The sequence below is a fragment of the Dioscorea cayenensis genome, unplaced genomic scaffold (genome assembly GCF_009730915.1).
Source record: "Dioscorea cayenensis subsp. rotundata cultivar TDr96_F1 unplaced genomic scaffold, TDr96_F1_v2_PseudoChromosome.rev07_lg8_w22 25.fasta BLBR01000570.1, whole genome shotgun sequence".
In the NCBI taxonomy this organism is placed as follows: Eukaryota; Viridiplantae; Streptophyta; class Magnoliopsida; order Dioscoreales; family Dioscoreaceae; genus Dioscorea; species Dioscorea cayenensis.
In genome coordinates this window covers 1-7,500 of record NW_024086961.1, presented here as the reverse complement: position 1 = coordinate 7,500, position 7,500 = coordinate 1, and the positions used below count along the sequence as shown (strand labels likewise).

Genomic DNA, 7,500 nt, shown 5'->3' with positions numbered 1-7,500 from the left:
TGCGTCATTTGGAAGAAGGTTATTGGGGAGAAAGCTTTTACATCGGCATCGATCCGATGAGGGTGTATCCTAGGCGGACAAAGGATCCCTTGCGACGAGTAGAGGACTCTCCACAAGACCCGTCGACCATGACCATCGAGGGTGGTTTCTTTATGGATTCATTGCTTTTACATTTCGATTTCTTTGATTCTACTTAGCTCCATGGAGAGCTAAAACCCCTAGTGGGTACTTGGGTGATTGTGAACCCTAGGATGTATTCGTTTCATTGAACTTCTTTATTATGCTTTCAATAAATTGATGTTTATTGTGAGTTCCAACCTTGAATGCTTGATTGTATGAACATTTCCCTAGAGTGACACTAGGGGTTGAAAGTTCTTGTTGGTAACCTGTGGTGAGTGACACACCATGGCGTTTGACAAAACTAGGTTGGAGAGGGTTGAGAGGGTGAGTCGAGGGAGGTGCAGGGTGTCCCTTTCTCCTCCGACGTGATAGATTCTACCTCCGTTCCTCGAGGTTCTTTGTGGCCATAATAGAGTGAATGGTCTAAGGGATGAATCTCAGCTGGGGCTTAGTTACGCGTGTAGCGGAGTGAGCGTTGAGGGATCTTAGTATCTAGGGCCTAATTGTGGTTAGGGGACCTTCCGCTGGACCAAAGGTTAGGTCTATAATTAGGGAAGAGATTTATCACAGGAATCCCTAGAGCTCATTGCAACTTTATTCGAGTCGCGAGGTTGAGAGGTTATTTAATCTCTCCTCCGGGACATAGAATAGAGTTAGGCATAGTTGACCTTAGATTTGGGACTATGTATGTAAGGATTTCCACGACTCACCATTGCATTGATTAGGAAGCATAATAGAGAGTTCTTGCATGAGCGATTATCCTAGGGTGAAGCATCATCCAGGTAACCCCATCTTTATCGATTGCCTTACCTCCTCCTTACTTTTTTTGCTCTCTTACTTGTTGCTTTTTAATTTTTTTGAAAATTGAATCATTGTCACACTTATCATTGTTGATATTCCACATAGCTAAGAATCGAATTAAGTGTCTTTACTCCCTACTCCTGTGGATTCGATACCGCTCACCGGGATTATTACTTTGACAAACCCGTGCACTTGCGGGATATACATAAGGGGATCTTGTCAAGATCTATCCTTAGCAGATGTCGGTCTCGTAGGAGAGGGCGGTTCACATGGGATAAGGAGATCAGGTGGGTCCGAGACCCTTTTTTTGGGTTATGCAAATCCGAAGAAAGACGCTTTTCTTTTTGTGCAACAGTGTACCGCGGGTGAACGTAACTCTCAAATTTTTCCAAAAATCAATATAAGCCATGGGAAGAGATAATATAATAGTTATGATCACTAGGGATACCGGAAACAGATTCCTTAGTTTGCGAGATGCAGTGGACGACGCTCCCAAGAGTAGAGAATTCCTAGACTCTTGGCAGATTTCAGTCAAATTTACTGTTCCATCTCCCACATGGTGTTCATGGCGCCCTCCGGACCCAGATATGTGGTGCTTGAACACGCACGGTTGGTTCTCTTAGAGGTGATTTTGCAGGGGTATGGATGCATCTTAAGAGACCATGCTGGACAGCCGAAAGTAGCGATTACAGCCAGGTGTCCTCCTTTCTCCATCCTTGTGCACGAGCTTGAGGCAATTCGAAGAGGAGTGGAAGAGGGCCGTATCTAGATAATGAGCTAAACGGCTTCTATGCCCATCTTTAAGCCGAAGGCCAGTTGAAATGATTTAATATAGCGGGCGGGATCTGATGGGATAGGGTGCGCCGCTAAGAAGTCAGCCAAAGCTTGGCCCTTGACAGCTTTTTGTGGAACATAAATGATGTCGAATTGCGACAAGAGAATGGACCACTTAGGTAGCTGTGCATTCAGAGAGCCTAAAAAAGACTTCTTAGGGCGGAATACGGCTCATCAAGTCAAGTAATGTCACAACTTGAGTACTGCTCACATTAATGCGAGGCATTCCTTCTCAACAGGGAGGATATCGGTCTTCTGCTCCGACCATCATCCGACTTAGGTAATACATACAGGGGCCCTCTCTTTTCCTTCGTCATCTTTTTTTGGGCCAGGGAGTGCCCCCAGTGAGTAGTCGAGAGCGCAGATGTCACATATAAATGGTCGTCCTGGTACAGGGGCGGCTAATACCGGCAGCTTAGTCAGGTATTCTTTTTATGCTTTCGAATGCATCTTGGCATGCTTGGTCCCAGAAACTCCACTCCTTTTTTTTCATTAGACGAAAAAAAGGTGTTGGAATCGACTTATAGAAAACTACTGCTTTTCCGTTAGCGAGTACAGTTCAAACGGAACTGAGAAGTTAAGCTTACAAGTGTCTACGTAAGGAGACGGTCCGGTAAGTTAAAAGTCAGAACGCGTGTGGAAGATAGAGCTCAGGCACCTACGTAAACTCCTGAAGTTCCGGGTTGGTGAGAGGGAGGTTCATAGATAAACTACTGATGTTACGGTAGTCTTTGGCTCTTTGTCGTAGAAATCCTATCTCTCGGTTATCAAAGAACCGCTTCATATGCTTATGTCTCAGCAGATGATCGACGAGATCGAACGATTACTCCAGGCAGGCTTTATCCGGACCGGACGATCAAATAGAAAGAATGGATATCTCCCATGTGGTTTTGCGCCTACTTTCCTTAGGGTTAAGTGTTACATAGAGCATTAGCTCAACTCAAAAGCCTTTCTCTCCTTTTTCTTTCCAAGCAATCAATGCGGCTAAGCAAACTAGGTAACCCTACCTAAGGGGGCCCCGCCCGACTTCCGAGGGTCGAGAGGTCAGTCAAACCCTGATCCGGCTGCTCCGGGAAGAAATAGATAGCTGTGAATGATGGATCAATAGGGACCTTATTACCCGTGGGCTTTTCCATAATATGCTCTTCATCTTTGCTTTTCGGTTCAGGGATAGAGGTTAAGAAAGAGGTGAATCAGCATGTGAAAAAGCATCAATGGAAAGATTGAGTGGACAATGAATGGATAGCGCACAGTTCTTCATAAGTCCGATAGCACGAACGATAGATTGTAAATCTTCCCACTAGTACTTGTTTAGTTGTCACAATCTCTATTCCGCATCTTAGTCTTTTTTTCATGTTGTTGGAATCTCGAATCATCCGTTTATTATTTTTCTATCATCTTGTTTGGAAGACCAGTTTGAGGATGGGTGGACTATTTTTTTGGAGCAAACCACCCCATCAGGCTTTGTGCAATCATTTCAACGTTCAGGTTCATGTCGATTCTGCTTGTTTTTGTTTTTGTTGATCGACTCAATCCGGTCTATTAGCCTGACTTCTCGGCTTCCTGCTCGCTTTCTGTTTTGACCTCATTCTTCCAATATATATATATAAATTTAAAAAAATAAATAGATTAGGGGCTTCAATGACTGGTCGTGGTTCAAGCCCCATCTTTCAGTTCTTCCTTCCAGCTCGGATAGGAGCCCCCTTCTTCTCCACCGGAAAGCCTCTCACCCTGACCACACCTTTCTAATCTGTTGAACTAATCTAAATGGAACCGATCCTTCCAATAGCCAATCTCGCCTCTCACTGATCGACGATCCCTCTCCCTCAGACTCGAGTCCACGAGCTATCGACTTGGCTGAGACCTTGTTCTGAGATGTTGTTGGATTGCGATGCCTTGATACGTGATGCCTGAACGGACACAGTCTACCATCATGTATGCTGGATGATCAAACCCCTCGGGGCTTTATGAATCGCTTTTAAATGGGTAGGGTAGGGCAGGGACGAGATTGAAAACCAAAGTCTTTTTTTCATCCTCGAGGGGTGTGAGGGAATACGTATGCTCGGCGGAGCGAGGAAGGGGCAAAAACTCATATATATATGTAAGGGTGGAGCTTGAAGCTGGCAAACCCACATTGGAAAATGAGAGCTTCGGGAGGAAGCCTGCCTTGGACTAGCGACGTGCTCCCCGGTTAGAAGAAGCACGAGCGAGCACTGCTCAAGTTCGCACTACGTCAGTCTCACTCAGCAAGGCAAACACATAGAAGTAATGAAAGGAAGTGGGCACAACCATATCGAAAAAAAGGCGAGCGGGGAATAAACTCGAACAAGACCAGGGGTCAGCCGACCTAGAAGAACAAACAGAAAGAGATGGATCAACGGATCCAGAGGTGAGACTTGTCAAGCGACACAGACACAGATACATAAGGAATCACATCATCACCTCCCAAGTGCGACACCATGTTGACAGTGGCAGAATGATTTTGGAGAGGGTTGGTCTCAATTTTTTTGTCTGGTGGGGGATGACTCGTACTCGTCTTCAAAAAAACCAATGTATTATCTCGAAAGGCTTGCAACGTCCTGAAGGTCAAAACAGTACCTCGTACCATGACCCTTATTGCTTGTTGCTTGCGGCAATATCTACAAAAACCTATCTAACTTATCATCACCAGGCTGAATGTAGTCGGAGGGAGGCAACTTAATCCTATTCATCTTCAACAAGATATCAAAAATAAGACTCTGTCTTGTCAATAGGGTAACGAAAGTCCTTCCTCTGGCCTTGCTTCCTTGGGCAACCAGACTGCCCATTGCCACGACCTCGTCCTCGTCCTCCTATCCTAATTCAGCAACATGTACATACGCGCCTTGATCGCTATAGAAATCCTCGAGTGCAGTGAATAGAATGGGATAAGTAAGCTTTTCATGAAGAAGACATTTAGCCTCCTTTTCCTGATAGAACTGCTACTTGTGCTTGCTTACTGGACTGGCTTGGCGGGCTCCGGAAAGAAGATCTTCTTTTATGAACTGCTTCGTTCTCGGCCTGGCTGGACTGCCTCCTCCATAACTGGTACTGGTGTCGCTACCTATGCTGCTGATACTAAGCTGGGATCTGCTTCTCGGTCGGAACTAGTGCTGCTCGACCTTACTTATTCTAGTCTTTTTGCAATAAGAAAAATCATTCAAAGGCTGCCAGGAAAGCTTACCGGAATTCTCTCTTTACTTTAAGGCTAAGGCTTTACTTCACTTCAAGCAATTGTTCTCTTCCACCGACACAGGGGATAAAGAAAGACTGGTTCCCCCTTTCGAACAAAAAATTCCTCTTTCCCCTTTCACTCAAATAATGAAGTTCCGAGAACAACCTCCTTAAGAGTCATCTTAGCTTGATGTGCCGGATGTTCCCTTACTTATACTTAGTAGGACGGGTCGGTCTACTAAACCATGTTGAGGACCGACCAATGGATATGTTTGGGATAATGAGGAACTGAACCCGCGGAGATAAGAATGGAATGCCTGAGCTTATGTCTTTCGGGGCTTGGTCTGACTTCTTCGCCAGCTGGCTCGCATTCCAGTGTGGAAGTCGAATGATAAGCAATTTCATTGTTGCATTCTTTTTACGTTACGGGGGCGGGTCCTCATGGGATCAATAGCATTTCGTAGGAATAAATAAATAAATAAATAAGTCTATTTAAAATTCAAATCTTGAGCAGAACTTGATAACGTGTATAGGCGGAAACCATAACATAAAAAGGTAGTTCATAGAGGTCTATAGTCCATTTTAATGTTCCGCTCTCTCCACAATATCCTACGACGACCTCTCTCGTCAGGGGCGAGAAGCCCTATCTATCAACAAATGATAGAGGATTGGAAGAAAAATCCCCCTAACATATATATGTTGGAAGATTGGAATATCACATAAATAGATAGTCAGAGGGGAGAAGGCTAAGTAAGCAAAACTGACGAGAGAGAAAGGCTTCGACTCCTTTTTCGTAGTCCGGTGACGGGCCCATATAGAATAGAATAGAAAGAAAATCCTTTTTCCGGTATGCCGCTCCGCAAGCAAGGAGTGCCACGCACGAGCGGGCGAAAAACTAAACAAGGGAATTACTATAATTAATCTAATCTCTTTTGAGCATGCGAAATCCTTTGATTGCGTATGGAATATACATCCATGTCTTTTCTTGTTCCACTAGCAAGGCAAGGACAAAATTCTCACATGTCCGTTTCGTTATTACAACCTTCTTTCTTTATGTCAAAGACAAGAAGCTACGCGAAAATTCTTTTTGGATCTCGGTTGTTCTTAACAGCGATGGCTATTCATTCAAGTCTTCGGGTAGCACCACGCAGATTTTCAACAAAGGTGGAAATTCTCGTATTCCGTATGTACATGTTCCTGCAGCTCGGATGAGTGATATCTTGTTTATATCGCTACGGCTATAAACAGTTTCTTGTTCCATTAACCGAGCTTATCCCACTTTTTCTTCAGCTCTTCCGGACACGGTACAGAAATTGGTGCTTTTCTCTACTTTGTTTTACCATAGTGACTGTTTCGAAGGCATAATGTGTACCTTTGCGATGCACGGATGCTCGAGTTTAACTTCTGTATTCATCTTGGTCGCTTATTTGCTCTGGGTGCACTGCGTTTTCCAAAAGCTTCCTGCATCGAGCCTGGCTCCCTGGCTGATCCGTGCTGGACCGATCGATATACCAATGGCAAAGTCTCGATCAGCTGGTGGAATACATCGCATCAACCTGGGGAGCGTGTGCCGATCTGGTACGCCAATACATGTTCCCTATGCATTTCAATCTTGTCCAACTTTGCTAACTCCCTTCTCAACCCGTATCATCTTGATCGTACTGGAAACACGTCTTCCTATTTCCATCTTTTCTCCCAGATCTCCCTTAACTGAAGAAATAGAGAAGCTGCGAAAGACTGGTTCACTCGCTGAGAGCACACCATGGCTATAGTATGAAGTTACTCTACACAGGAGAGGAGACACCCATGAGTTCCGACCGAAAGACGAGGAGAAAAGGAGAAGGATAAAAGGTATGTCATATATCTCACGACTCAAGTTTCATCCGCTGATGAACAAGTAAGAGTGCCTCAACAAAAATGGATGGAATTGGACCTAAAAAGCATTCAGGTTTCGTTATCGATTGAAGTATCCAGTGGGAACATCAAGATCAAAGAGGAGTTAACTAAAGTATCGGATCGACCAAAGTTAGCAAGACAAATGATGAGGTCAAGATCCTTGTTGTTCGTGGGGAATTGAGGGGAGAACGAGCAGACATCGAGCGATTAATTTCTGACTCTCGTTGTACAGTAGGAATTCGTCATCAAGATGGATACGCCCTTACGCGGTCAAGCTTGGAAGAACTCCATACTAATGCAAAGGACTTTTCGCAAGAAAATTCGGAAATGAAAAGAGGCTACGCAGCCCTTGGCGCCACGCGATCAATCACACAACTGTGAAATGGTTCACTTTTGACGTTTTCGTTGAAAGTCTTTCACCGAGTTTACTAATCACGCCAGCATAGCTATAGTAGGCCCCATACGTCCTCCACGTCTGGCCCGGCTTGGTCTCGCTCCTTACGCCACGCCTATCCTTGTATCGGATCAGCTTCGTCCATCAAGTGATAGAATGATTGAGTGGTTAGCTGATCTGCATTGGTTATTAATCTCTCCTCCGGGACATGTATAGAGTTAGGCATAGTTGACCTTAGATTTGGGACTATATGTAAAGGTTTC

At 44.7% G+C, this 7,500-nt stretch overlaps 1 pseudogene; it reads left to right on the top strand.

Moving 5' to 3' along the window:
• Window positions 1–5,939: 5,939 nt before the first annotated feature.
• LOC120254667 lies at window positions 5,940–6,719 on the top strand (annotated as a pseudogene).
• The last annotated feature ends 781 nt before the right edge of the window (window positions 6,720–7,500 follow it).